Below are 15332 nucleotides of genomic sequence, written 5' to 3'. Positions count from 1 at the left end.
AAAAAAAAAAAAAAAAAAAAAAAAAAAAAATTAAAAAAAACAATGAATACTGTTATGCTGAAAATAAATTTAAAAAATAAATAAATATTTTAAAAATTAACCAAGAGAGAAATTAAAAGAATAGTACAAAGACATTTGTATATTCTTAGCTTGTTCTGCCACTGATATTTTGCTCAGTTTGTGTGCTCTCTCTCTGTATATACATCTATTTGTTGAGTAATGTGAAATTGAACTGCAGATATCATAGCCTATCTTCAGCATGTTTCTCCTAACAACAAGGAAAGTCTCCTACATAATGCCATTTTCTGTTTCCTTCTTATTATGGATGTGTATGGTTATTGCTTAGAGTTTTCTTTTCATTTCTGGAACATTTTATATTTTCTTGGACCAGCAATCACAGAGATTTCTATGAAGCAGTTTAGGTGCTTAGGTGGCTTGTTAGATTTCTTAGTTTGAATGTCCTCTTTTGTTGGTGTAGTAAGGTGCATTTAAAAACTATTTGGTGCTAAGCATGATACGCTCTAGTTCGTGAAGTGTGTAAACCTGGTGATTCACAGACCTGTACCCCTGGGGATAAAAATATATGTTTATAAAAAATAAAAAATTAAATTAAAAAAAATATTTGGTGCTTTGGTGTGGAGGTGGAATTATTATACTTCTAATTTTGTGCTTCTCATTTGTTTCTACCAGGCTATTAATTTAAACTACTTAGTTTTTTCTTTCCTTTCACTGACAAGCTTCCAAGAGATTTCCCCTTCTAGGTTGCCTTTCTTTTTCTCTGCCTCCAAAGTGGATTTGGACTTCACTAGAGTTCTCCTGTCTTTGTAATTAAGGTCTGAAGTTTGATCCCTCACAATTTCTGCCTTCTGGCTGTAGGAGATGAGAGGTTCTCAGAACTAAGGAGTTCTGACTTTCACAATTTGCCTTAAATTGGTCATTAATCACCCTTAGCGTGGCATTGTCTTTGTCCAAAGCTTTGATCACACTTCACGACATTCATTCAAAATCTTTTATCTGTATAATTATTATTTCCTCTGAACCTCTTTCATGATTGAGGTATTGTACCTGACAGTGTATTCCCTACCAACAGTTTTTCATTCCAGTTCACCACAGGTGAAAGTGTTAACAAATTGCACCATCCACATGCTAGGAATTACTATCAGTACTCTACCTACTACTAGTGTTGGGGTTCTTATTGCCAGCTGGCTGATGAGTGCTGTACCTCAAAAATCACATTTTAGAATTTTTTTTTTCCAGACCATTCCTTATGCCAACTATCTTAGGTCAATGGTCTTGGGAAACAGATTCTGGGATGAAGAATTTGCATATAGGAATTTCACTGGGAATGCTATCAGAAACAACACCTATGAGGGCTTAAGGATGCAAGCTTGGGCAAAGTGATGAATTAAGCTACAAAGTGGTTACTGCAAAGTCTTCAACTGATCTATAGGAGCCTTGGAGCTTAGACAACCTTTCAGGCTTCTAATTGTAGCAAGGGGACCGGATCTCATTGGCTACCTTTGTGGTAGAGGTGTGACTTCAGGTGGGAACTTCCTTTGAGCTGAAAGTGGTTACCAGGTAGGGACTTAGATATGAGCTGTCAGCAGCCAGCATGTCTAGAAGCTAGGGATTTGATGACTTTGGTTCTGATTGAGAAGAGGTACACTAGAAGAGGTAAGAGAAAAAGTAGAAAGTGTTATCAATATAACACTTCAGGTGAGAGATAATGACAGCTTGGTAGTCAGAGGTGGTTGGATTTGGAATATATTTCAAAGGATTTGCTAATGGATTAGATGGCAGGGGGAGAGGAATCAAGGGTATTTTCAAAATTTTTGGCCCTGAACAATTGAAAATATAAAGTTGTCTCATTAATTTAATGAGAAGTAATGGCTAGCAGAAGATTTTGTCTTACAGCATCTGTATTTACTGAAGAATGTAACGAGCCTCATCTCATTTATAATTTTTAGCTGCATTAAAGAATAAGGGTTTATACAAGGCGCCTGGGTAGCTCAGTGGGTTAAGCCTCTGCCTTCGGCTCAGGTCATGATCTCAGGGTGCTGGGATCAAGCCCCGCATCAGGCTCCCTGCTCAACGGGGAGCCTGTTTCCCTTCCTCTCTCTCTCTGCCTGCCTCTCTGCCTACTTGTGATCTCTGTCTGTCAAATAAATAAATAAATAAAATATTAAAAAAAAAGAATATGGGTTTATAATTTTCTGTTCCTATAGTATAAATTGCCTAAGTTGATCCAACTAGAAGTTTAAAAATTGAATAGACTTATCACCTTGGAATAAATTAAAATTTTGGCAAATAATTATCTTTAATGAAATAAACTCTAGATTAAAGTCAAATACTTTTATACTTTAAAAGACAGGCAATTCTTATGATAAGCATCCATTTTCAAAGGTGTGAAATGGCAAGAAATCTTTCTAAGTCATTTTAAGAAAATAGCATAACCCTGATATAAAAACTGAGCACTGATAACAGTAAAAGAAGAAAATCCAGATTAATCTCAATTGGGAATGTAGATTTAAAAACCCTAGTCAAAGCACTAATAAATCTGATTCAAGAGTATTTGAGGACATCAGCCAAATGGTGGCATAGGAATTTCTACTGGTCATCTCCTCCCAGAAATGTCGAACAATTATCTGTACATGAAATACCTTCATGACAGCCAGGATCCCAGGTGAGAGATTGCATCACCTGGATGAAGCACAGAAGTAAGAAAGGATGCAGAGAAAGGTAGAAAGGATTGATTCACACAAATACTATTACCCCTCCCCAAGCCAGAGCAGCTTAGACCAGAGAGAGAAGGAGAATTAAGTGAGTGCTTACCTTTACTTTAGACCCTAGAGCCAGCACGCCCTATTGCTAGGTAGACTCCTGTTTACCTCCTAGGTGACTTTATGTAGACTCCTAAGAACCTAGTTCCTGGCTAAGCCCAGAGGTTGCCTACCTCAGCAGTCCAGACACCTGCTGTGGCTCCAACAGCTTTGAGGGGTAGCCTGCAGTTACCATGAATCAAGCCCTTGACTCAGCCTGATGCCTGCTAGATCCAGCAGCCCTAGACAGCTCCCATGACTCCAGGCTCTCAGAGGGCCCCTGAACCCTAGGTGGGCTTCCAGCCCACCTAGGTACTGGTTGGCTCCTACAGCCCTAGTCAACTTAATGGCCCAAGATGGTTCTCACAGCTCCAGGCAGTTCTTCAGTTCCAGCCTCCCAGTAGACTCCTACAAATCCAGATTCTGGCCCACCCAGAATCTGGCTGGTTCTTATGGCTCTAGGTATTTCCTGTGGCTATAGGTCTGAAAACCTAGGCTCTGCAGAGGGGTCGGGGGCACCTGTGAACCTGTGAACCTGGAGTGCTGGCAAGGCCCAGCACCAGACTGACTAGAGTTACCCAAGCATTTAGCTCATTGCATAATTAGGGCACGTAAGTACTCCAGCAGCAAGCTTGCCCACAGACACCACCAGTCTGCCTACCCAGAGTCTCTGGACAGGTTGAGTGATGAAGGGCCTGTTGGAGCCAGTCTGCAGAGACTGGAAGAAGTCTCAATGTCCTCAAATGTGCAGACATTAACACAAGGCCAATATCATGAATAAAAAAGGAAACATATCACTAAAGGAAACTAACAAAATTTCTATGACTGTAAAAAAAAAATAAAAATTTATGAGTTGTCTGACAAAGAATTCAGAAGAATCCTCTTAAGGAAATTCAGTGAACTACAAGAAAACACAGGCAAATGACAAGCAATTCATCAATAAAACACAAAGTTCAACAAAGAAATAGAAGTCATGAAAAAAAAAAGAGAATTGAAGACTATAATGATTGAATTGAAAGGCTTAAGAGAGGTCTTAAAAAGAAGACTTAGCTAAGCAGAAGGAACAATTAGTGAACTAGAAGAGAGGCCATTTGAAATGACATAATGAGAGAAACTATGTGATAGCATTTAAAGAAACTATGCAGTTTTAGAGTCTCAGAAGGGAGAGAGAAAGAGAGAGAGAGAATGAGAGAGAGAGAAAGGAGCAGAAATCTCATTAAAAAAAAAATAATGGCTGAGGGGCGCCTGGGTGGCTCAGTGGGTTAAGCCTCTGTCTTCGGCTCAGGTCATGATCTCAAGGTCCTGGGATCAAGCCCCACATCGGGCTCTCTGTTCAGCATGGAGCCTACTTCCCCCTCTCTCTCTGCTTACCTCTCTGCTTACTTGTGATTTCTCTGTCTCTGTCAAATAAATAAATTAATTAATTGAAAAAAATAATGGCTGAGAATGTCCCAAATCTGGGGAGAGATTTAGAAACCCAAGTTCATGAAAAAAGTAGGTCAAAAATTTCAACCCAGTGATCTTTTCCAAGACACATTATAATAAAACTGTCTAATATAAAAAAGAGAACATTTTTAAAAGCAATGAGAGAAAAAATATTCTCCCATAAAAGATATTAGAAAACAGAAATCAACTGAGTAAATTTGAAGATCAAATTAGTTTTATTAAATGATTCATCAATTGGGTGGCATCCCATCCAGCAAGTGGAGGGGCACTCCAAGCACTTGTACAAAATGGAAGAATTTTATGGGAAGGAGAGTAGGACAAGAAAGTTATTAGTAAAAGAAAAAGACTGTTTCAGGTAAGGTGACTTTCCATTAAAGGGAAGAACAGGAGGTTTTATCATGCAGTTTATCTCATCCTCCTTTGGGGAATTGAGAGGGCCCATGTGACAGACTCATTCGTGCCCATTAGAAAATTCCTGACAGGTTAAGATTACATTTCTGGGGAGGTTGAACTGTAGTTAGGTTAGGTACTAAGTCCTGGTTTGGGGACTCAGCCTAAGTCATGCCATTTTAGTCCTGTGGTTTTCTTTTTAACAAAGGAAGTCCCAGTAAGGCTGTCAGTGAGTTTCTCAACAGGAACCTTTCAGGCTAAGAGAGTGAGATGATATATTCAAAGTGCTGAAAGGAAACAAAAAAAACTGCCAACCAAAAATATTTTATTCAACAAAGTTGTCTTTCAGAATGTGGAAGAGATAAAGATTTTTCTAAACAAAAGCCATAGAGTTCATCACAACTTCACTTGCTTTACAAGAAGTACTGAGAAGAGTTCTTCAAGATGAAATGAAAGGATGCTGATTACTAGCAAGGAAATATATGAAAATCTATTATGCTGGTAAAGGTAGTGTATAGTCAAGTCAGAATATTTTAATACTGGAAAAAGGTAATGGTTTAATCAGGCAATATAAATATAAAGGTTTAATATTAAATATTAAAGTATGGTAAATGGTATTAATTATTAATATTAATTAAGTGATAATAAATATTAATTATTAAATATTAAAATGTGGTTAACATAAAAAATATGGTAGCTACAATAATTTTTTCTATGGATGCAAAATATAAAAATAAGTATAGTATGACATCAAAATATAAATTATGTGGGCAACTAAAAGGGTAGAGTTTTGTATATGATTGATGTTTGTATTAGCTTAAAATAGATTGTTCTAACTGAAGATGTTTTATGTAAGCCTTATGATAACTGCAAAGTAAAAACCTAAAGTGGATACTCATAAAGAGAATGGAATCAAGGCACACCATTACAAAAAGTCATCAACCCGGAAAGAAAGACAGCAGAATAAGAGGAAAGGATCAAGGAAACTACAAAAATCAAGAAAACAATAAGATGGCATTAGTAAGCCTTACCTATCAATAATTACTTTAAATGTAAGTGGTTTAAGTTATTTAATCAAAAGGCATTTCAGCTTTAAGGACATAGGCTTGTAATGAAGAGCTGGAAAAAAAGATATACTTGCAAATGGAAAACAAAATAGAGCAAGAGTAGCCATACTTAGATCAGACAAAATAGACTTTAAGTCAAAAACTGTATAAAGAGACAAAGAAGTATTTCTATAATAATGAAGTGATCAACTCATCAAGAATATGTAACAATGGTGAATATATGCAGCCACCATCAGGAAAATATGTTGAGTAAGTGCTAAAAGATTTGAAGGGAGAAATAGACAAAAATACATTAATAGGAGAATTCAGTACCCCAATTTTAACAATAAATAGGTCATCCAGACAGAAAATCAATAAGGAAACATTGGACTTGGACCATACTTTAGACCAAACAGACCTGACAAACATATACAAAGCATTTCACCCAATGACAGCAGAATACACATTCTTCTTGAGTAAACTTGGAATATTCTCCAAAATAGATCATATGTTAAATCACAAAATAAGCCTTAGAAAATTTAAGAAGACTGAAACAATACCAAGTATCTTTTCTGACCAAAATCAATAACTTGAAATCAGTAATAGGAGGAATGCTGGAAAATTCACAAATGTTTGGAAATCAAACAATATATTCCTCACAACAAATGGGTCAAAGAAGAAATCAGAAGAGGAAAAAAAAGTCATTGAACAAAAGAAGATGGATATGTACAATAAAGCAAGACTTATGGGATGCACCCAAAGCCATCTATATATATATATAGTGTAATCCCTATTAAAATTGCAATGATATATATATATATATATATATATATATGTATATAATCTCACAGAAATAGAAAAAAAATCCTAAAATTTTATGTAACTACAAAAGACTCTATTCGGAGTCTTTTCAAAGGGTAAAAAAAGTAATCTTGAGAAAGAAGAACAAAGCTGGAGACATCACATTTCCTGCTTTGCAACTATATTACAAAAGCTTCAAAACTACATGGTACTAGCATTAAAAAAACACATAAATTAATGGAACAGAATGGAGAAAGAGCCAAGAAATAAACCCACACATACAGTCAACTAATACTTGGCCACAGAGTCAAAAACAGTCAATGAGGAAAACATAGTCTTCTTAAATAATGTTGGGAAAACTGAATAACCAATTGTCAAAGAATAAAATTAGATGCCTACCTTAAATTCCTTATAAAAATTAACTTGAAATGAATTAAATACTTGGATTTAAAAACTAACTGTGAAGCTGTTAGGGAAAAAAAAAGCAAAATAGGGGCAATGTTCCTTGACATTGTTCTTGGCAAAGTTTTTTTTATTTTTTTGTTTTGTTTTGTTTTGTTTTTGGATATGATACTAAAAATGTAAGGCAAATAACTCTTGGTTCCTGAAGCCCTAATGTCCCCCTCCCACCATAAACTGGAGGAGATTGGGGTAGAAAGGAATGTAAATGATGGCCGGATCATAATGCCCCACCAAGAATCCCCCATTATCTTGATGTTAGTGCCTGACCTAAAGACGACATTGATCAAGCCATAATGGCAAAGACTCCCCCCCACCCCCGGCACCTTGTAGACCCTCCCTAGCATGTGAGAACTCTGTCGAAATCCCCCATTCCTTCACCACCTCCCCCCCAACCGTGGGGTATATAACATGCCCACCTTCATAACCCGGGGCAGCAGCAGCTCTTCCTGCCCACGGGTCCTGTCCCCGTGCTTTAATAAACCACCATTTTGCACCAATGACGTCTTAAGAATTCTTTCTTTAGTCGTCGGCTCCGAACCTCCTCACCCCACCGAACCTGACTTAGGTTCTGGGACTTCATCATTTTTGGCGAGCCAGGCAGGAGTGACTCTTAATCTCACAAAACAAACTGAGGGTTGCCGGGGGGAGGGGGTTTGGGAGAAGGGGGTGGGATTATGGACATTGGGGAGGGTATGTGATTTGGTGAGTGCTGTGAAGTGTGTAAACCTGGTGATTCACAGACCTGTACCCCTGGGGATAAAAATATATGTTTATCAAAAATAAAAAATTAAAAAAAAATGTAAGCAACAAAAGCAAAAGTAAAGAAGTATGACTATATAAAGTTAAAAAGCTTCTGTTTGGCAAAAGAAACAGCAAAATAAAAGGCAATCTACAGAATGAGAGAGAATATTTAGAAACTGTGTATTAGCTAAGGATTTAATATGCAAAATACATAAGGAATTCCTGTAACTCTGTAGGGAAAAACCAACAATCTAATTTAAAAAGGGGCAAAGTTCTCTTTCTGCCATCTTAGAGCTTGTGATGGCCTGCTGGGAACAGGGCTCCTAAAATGACAAATATGTATGGATGGCTATGGTTCAAGGCCATTTTCGCTGACTATATGTAAGGTCTCCAAAACCAAAGGGAGCGTACAGCTTTTCTTAAAATTGAAGGTGTTTATGCTTGAGATGAAACTGAATTCAATTTAGCAAGAGATATGCTTATGAGTACAAAGCAAAGAACAACACAGTTACTCCTGGTGACATAGTGAACAAAAACAGAGTAATCCAGGGTAACGTAACCCATGCTCATGGGCACAGTGGCATGGTTTGTACCAAGTTCTGAAGGAACATTCCCGATGAAGCTATTGGCCACAGAATCCATGTGATGCTCTACCCCTCAAGGACTGAAACCTCCTTAAAAATAAATAAATAGAGGTGCATACTTGTAAAAAAAAAAAAGGGCAAAGGACTTGAAGAGGCAGTTTTTCAAAAGGAGACATACCATGGCCAATTGGTACATGAAAAGATGATGGACATCACTGATCCTCATGGAAATGCAAATCAAAACCATTGTGAGATCGCACCTCATACTTGTTAGAATGGTGAAAATCAAAAAGACAAGAGACAACAAGTTTTGGCAAGGTTATGGAGAAAAGGAAATGGATATGCACTGTTGGTGGAAATACAAATAAGTATAGCCACTGTGGAAACCAGTATATAGGTTCCTACCATTAGGCCCAGCACTCCCACTTCTGGGTAGATATCCCAAGGAAATGTAGACACTGTCCTGAAGAGATATCTGTATTCCCATGTTTATTGTAGCTTGATTTTTAATAGGCAAGATGTGGAAACTACCTAAGTATATATATCAACAAATAAATGGAAAAAGAAATGTAATAACAGTAAACAATGAAGTATCATTCAGCCATAAGAAAGAAAGAAATCCTGCTTTTTTGAGACAACATGGATGGAGCTTGAGAGCATTATGGCAGTGGAATAAGACAGAAAAAGGTAAATACTGCATGTTCTCACTTATATGTGGAATCGAAAAAAGCTAAACCAGTATAAATGGCATAATGGTGATTGTCAGGAGCTGAAGGTTAGGAAAATGAGGAGGTATTGGTCAAAGGGTATAGACTTTTATTTATTAGAGGTTCAATCCTGCAGATCCAATGTGTAGCATGGTGATTATAATTAATAATATTACATTATATACTTAGAAGTTGTGAAGAACGCCTGTCTTATTTTTTTTTAACCACAAAAAGAAATGGTAATTGTGTAAAGGGAGGAAGTGCTAGCTAACTTTATTGTGACAATCATTTTGTGATATATATATATATATGCATCAAATTATTATTATTATTATTATTATATTGTATACCTTAAACTTAATATGACAATAATATCTCACTAAAGTTGGGAGGAAAAGAGTACATTGGGAAAAAAAAACACAAGGAAAGATTTATTTTAGAAATACAGTGGGGGGGTACCTGGGTGGCTCAGTGGGTTAAGCCGCTGCCTTTGGCTCAGGTCATGATCTCAGGGTCCTGGGATCGAGTCCCGCATTGGGCTCCCTGCTCAGTGGGGAGCCTGCTTCCTCCTCTCTCTCTCTGCCTGCCTCTCTGCCTACTTGTGATCTCTCTCTGTCAAATAAATAAATAAAATCTTAAAAAAAAAAGAAAAGAAATACAGTGGGGATTACTATTAGTAAATCTATTTGCATAACATATCACTAATAGTACGAAGAAAAATAAAAGATACAACAGTAATAGAGTAATAATACTAGTTCACATTTTTTGAATCCTATAATGAGCTATGGTCTAGGTACTGTTTTAAGTGATATCTGTGTATCTATAAACATGCACACATATATATATACACACATGTATATATACACATACATATGTACATATACACATGCACACATAATTAGTTTATATAAATATCTCATGAGGTAGGTAATATTTTAGTCTTCATTTTAGATGAGAAAAACCCAAACACAGAAAGGTTAGTAACTTGCTTAAATTCACACAATTACTATGTGCTAGAGTTAAGATACGTGCCAAGGAAGAAACTGTAATGTTAAGCCAGTATCCTAGATTTCCTCCCAATAGATTACAATAACAATGTTATCAGATTTGTAATTGGCTAACATTTATCAGGTGATTATTATGTGCAAGATACTACACTAACCACTTTGAGTTAACTCATCCTCACTATACCAAGATGCAGCTATTTTTATTATTATTATTATTTTTGTTTTACATATTAATGAGGTAGAGAAGGATCAGTTAACTCTTTAAGATAACTTCTCTGCTTCTCTACTAAGTGGTGAGTTAGGATTTGTATCTGTGTAATTTGCCTTCAGAGTAGATGTTGTACTGCCTCCAAAACATTTGAACATTCATTCCTAATAAACAAAAGAAAACAATGCAAAATCAACCACCAAGCAATCAGAAACCATGTTCTTAAACTATATTAAAAGGATGCTTCCTTAAAATTATTTTTAAAAATCTTATCTAAAATTTCATTTTATAGCATGCTTATGGAAGCTTTAAACACTGCATATTTGACCATTAAATTTAGTGATGGGGTATGCTGCATTAAATCAACACTATTTATTTAATTTTAAAAATTACTTATTTGAGAGAGAGTGAGCACATGAGGGAGGGGCAGAGGGAGGTAGAGAGTGAGAGAATTTCAAGCAGACACCATGCTGAGCCTGGAGTCTGACTCTGGGCTCGATTTCATGACCCTGAAATCATGACCTGAATTGAGATCAAGAGCACTTAACTGACTAAGTCACCCAGGCACACCTAAATCAACACTATTAAAAAAACAAACAAACAAACTTTTTTGGAGATATACTATAAAAGATGTGAGAACTGTTCAATGAAAAAAAATGAAACCATACCAATGCATAATTGAGATGAAGTCATTAATAAGGAATTCACAAAAATATAAGTTGGTAATAAAAAAGTTCAAGATATAAATGTTTAAAAATGATTGTGTTTTGCACAGGTTATGAAAATGATAGTATTCAATAATCAAAATTGATGAAAATCTGTTATAACAGAAGCATTTGTTTTATATTGGTAGAGATGAAAATAAGTTCAATTATTCTGGTTAAGTGTAAATCAAAAACTTAGAATACTTTAAATCTCTTATCCAAATTCCCTGGAAAATTTATCCCCTGAGATATCCCGAGATGGGGACAAAGAGGTATGCATAAGAAGGTCAATTTCAACATTATTAGATATTAAATATAATATTAAATACAATATGAATGTTGAACAATAGCCTAGTGGTTTTTAAATTATAGTATGTTCATTTAATAGGCTATATATTTTTATTAAAGGCTTTAACGGACTGAAGTTGGGTTCTTAAGTTCTTCCTGCTTCTGTTGCCCTCTTCAAACTATGACTTTTCATTTTCTTTTTTTTTTTAATTTATTTGATTTATTTATTTATTTTTAATTTATTTGACAGAGATCACAAGTAGGCAGAGAGGCAGGCAGAGAGAGAGGAAGGAAAGCAGGCTCCCTGCTGAGCAGAGAGCCCGATGTGGGGCTCGATCCCAAGACCCTGGGATCATGACCTGAGCCGAAAGCAGAGGCTTTAACCCTACTGAGCCACCCAGATGCCCCTGACTTTTCATTTTCATTTGGGTCTGGCCTAAGAATGCTCTAGTGTCATAGTTTTATTAATAGTTTTCTTTTAAATATTTATTTGTCTTCGTGAAGAAGAAGAGACAAATCATTTGTATTAGCTATTGAGCAGTGTATTTGTGGGAGGATCCAGCATGTTTTCTTTATTGATGAGGAGAAAATTGTTGTGGAAGTGTTGAAGATACCAGCACACAATCAGCTAAATTTAAAAAAAAAAATGAAGTTTTTTGTTTAATAATAAAAAAAAAGGCTTGTTATGTTTAAAAAAAAAGGTTTATATAGAAGTGGTGTTTATAAAGGTAGAATGAAATAATGGATATGGTAAGGGCCTAATAATTTGGTCTAGTTTAGATGCACCTAGAAGAGGTCCTCAGACAAGGATTCAGGTTCAAGTGGTTTTTTTGGAGATAATCCTAGAAAACATCAGAAAGGCAGTAAAGTAATAAAGTGAAGGTGAGATACTCAGTAAAGGGTGTATTGTCAAACTAGTAAATTAATTTTACTAGGGAACTCCAGGAGTCCGTGTGCAATCAGCCAGCCTCAGTTAATCTCTGTTACCTCCAGTGACAACAGGAGGTAGAGTATCTATATACCAACCTCTGTTGCTCAGAGTTAAGGGTTACTCCTTGAAGAGAGAGGATGTTTGTTGATTTTCTGGCACTTCCAGCCAGCCCAGCACACTGACAGAGAGGGTTCCAGCTCCAGAAAAAGCAGTTGGAAGTCTGGCTTGCACCACAGTGTTGAGGCCCAAGCGTAGGGGATGAGCTGGGGTATTGACAATGTCCTGTACCACCCTAACAACATCTTTTTGAATACTGATACTGACATCCACACTGTTCCAGAGTTAATCATTTTTTTTTCTATAAGAAGGGTGATAAGAACGGAGTCTCATAATACCTATCTCTTCAGGAGAATTGGGAAAAAGCAGCTTAGCTAGACCTTAACTAAGGAGCTTATTTACTGAAGGAATGAAAAAACTGGGGCGCCTGGGTGGCTCAGTGGGTTAAGCCGCTGCCTTCGGCTCAGGTCATGATCTCAGGGTCCTGGGATCGAGTCCCGCATCGGGCTCTCTGCTCAGCAGGGAGCCTGCTTCCTTCTCTCTCTCTCTCTCTCTCTGCCTGCCTCTCAGTGTACTTGTAATTTCTCTCTGTCAAATAAATAAATAAAATCTTTAAAAAAAAAAAAAAAAGAAAAAAAAAAAGAAAAAACTGTCCTATAACCCAGTTCATCTATAAAATATTGGTGCTCAGAAACAAGTGCTAATACAATTATATATGCTTGTTGGCAAATCTTCTATTAATAAAAAAGAACATGACTTCTGTTTTAAGATCAGAAGGGACTAGGCTTATCCTGTGAACCAATCATCTTTCAAACTGTATGAGAAATGATGCTGTCACCTTGCAATATACAAACTATAATTTTCTTCCTTTGCATGGGAAGAGGGACTCTGAATTTAAAGTCAATTACAATTGTTATTTTCTGACAACTGTATGGAAAGATTAATGAACATTTGCATGTCTTATAAGCATTAAAATACCAAAGCACTTAAAAATTGTTCCAAATGGCTAGATCCTAGCATGGTGTCTGATGCATAGTAGATACCTAAAAGATATTTTTTAAGACTCAATTACCATTAGTACTGCTCTTTCTGGGTTAGATTGATCCATTCTTTTATTTATTCCACAAACATTGAATATCTACAGCACACCAGGCATAGGGCTAATTTAGAATTTTTCCTAGATGGATCTATGTGTATTATTTTGCAGAGAAAAATAACTCGAGTATCTTAGTGATGTTATGCAACCTATTTAACCTTAGAAGTGTCCCCCTGTACAAAGGAAATCTTTACCCTTAATGCAAATTTTAGAGACTTAGGTCTGTCTTTCTAAAACTCTTCCTTTAGCTGTTCAAGCCTTTCTTTTTCTCCATTGCCATTTCCTTCTTCAAGCTGTTTGACAGCTTCCTTTATAGGAGAACAGCTTGATAAAAACTCCAGAGAACTTTATAGATGATTACACAGAGAGGTAGTCTCCACTTTCCTGCCTTCTTAGTAGAACATTGCCTTTAATTGATAATTCAGTTTACTGCTAGTGAGCACCGTCATGGTTTCACTCATTCTTTAGATGTCCTGTAATTGTCGATCATGTGGTAATTTTTTGTTTGCCAAGGACTCCTAACCCCATTGCTCTGGAAATCACTAAGTTCTTGTGTTTGATAATTGTTCGAGGTTTCAGTTTAGTTACCCCTGAAATCCTATGAGGAGGATGGACCACGTCATTGGAAAATAGCAGTGAAGGTAAGACCCAACTAATAACAGTATTTATGGTGTACTAAATACTTATTTGACATTTTGTTGAGCACCTTACATGTATTATGCCATTCAATCCTAAGAACAATGTGAAAGTCAGGTCCTTATATTATCTCCATTTTACAGATGAGGAAGTAGTTTAAAAACATTAAGTAATTCATCCATGGTTATACATGGAGTAAGTGGCAGAATGTTAAGTCTTTCAGACTTCACAATCTACATTCTTAATTGCTGTACTGTACTGCATAGTTTTATTCTAAAATTCTTGTTTCCTGAACTTATGTGGAAGCTGTTAAAAACTGTGTTAAAAATTAGATCACAGGATCTTTGAGTTGGAGGAGATAATGTCCATTTAACAAAATCCTCTGTCCAGTGCAGTGATCCCCTGTGATCCATGCATGCACTGTGAGTGATGCCCTCTGAATAGTCTTGTTTTGCTTCAGCACATGCTCTGTGACTGGATCTTAGTATAGAAAGAAAGAGTCCTGGATAATTTTCCTCATTTTGAGCTGAAGCATTTCTTTTTAATCTGTTGTCATGGTCTCAGTGAATTGAACTGAAAATCTCTATTAACTTAAGAGTTTTGAGTCATATATTTCATTTCTTCAATCACCATTATTATTATTATTGATAAGCAAAAGCAAATACAGATTTCTACAGCAATCTTTGTAGGCTATTCACTCTCCTTATACATGTATGTTCAGTCATGAATTGCCAGCCATCTGAGAAAGGCAGTGTATCCGACAATTAAGAGTGTAGGCTTTGGAGCCACATAACATTAGGTCAGACAATCCAAGTTCTACCACCTACTAGCTGTGTATATTTTTTTCCTGTACTTCTCTGTGCTTCAGTTTCCAAATTTATAGTATAAATAATACAACAATTAGCATGTAATAGATATGCTAGTTGTTTTATTCAGTCAGCCAACATTTCCTTCTAATTAATGTGTTATTCTTCTTTTACAAAGTTTACTAATACAGTAGTCACTATGGTAGATTGTTGCAATGATAGTATACGAATGTGATAAAGTTTTTATAATATGCTGAAATGTCTGCACTGGGAAGGTGGTCTTTAGGATGGAATCCAAAATTCTTTCTATGGTATTCCACACTCTTACCAGTTTAAATTTGACCTTGTTCCCTCTTGACCCTAAATGTTTTTTGTACTTCTCTGTCACTGCTCCTATAGCTCCTTGCCTTGTGGTGGTTCCTTCCACCATATCTGTTTATACAAATTATATTATTATAAAGCTCAGTTCAATGCCATGTCCCTGTTGAGGTATTTTTCATCCCCAGACGCAGTAATTGCTCTTATTTATGACCCCCTATGGTGATAATCACTTTCTATTTTGCACATTAAGTAAATAACATGCAGCTCAGTAGAGACCTCTAT

The 15332-nt window shown here is 36.2% G+C and overlaps 1 pseudogene; it reads left to right on the top strand.

The window, feature by feature from the left end:
* The first annotated feature begins 8042 nt into the window (after window positions 1–8042).
* On the top strand, window positions 8043–8398 carry LOC132018072 (large ribosomal subunit protein eL33-like; annotated as a pseudogene).
* The last annotated feature ends 6934 nt before the right edge of the window (window positions 8399–15332 follow it).

The sequence above is a fragment of the Mustela nigripes genome, chromosome 1 (assembly GCF_022355385.1).
Source record: "Mustela nigripes isolate SB6536 chromosome 1, MUSNIG.SB6536, whole genome shotgun sequence".
Taxonomy (NCBI): Eukaryota; Metazoa; Chordata; class Mammalia; order Carnivora; family Mustelidae; genus Mustela; species Mustela nigripes.
Note: the sequence above shows the minus strand (reverse complement) of the source record. Positions and strands in the feature narration are given on the sequence as shown.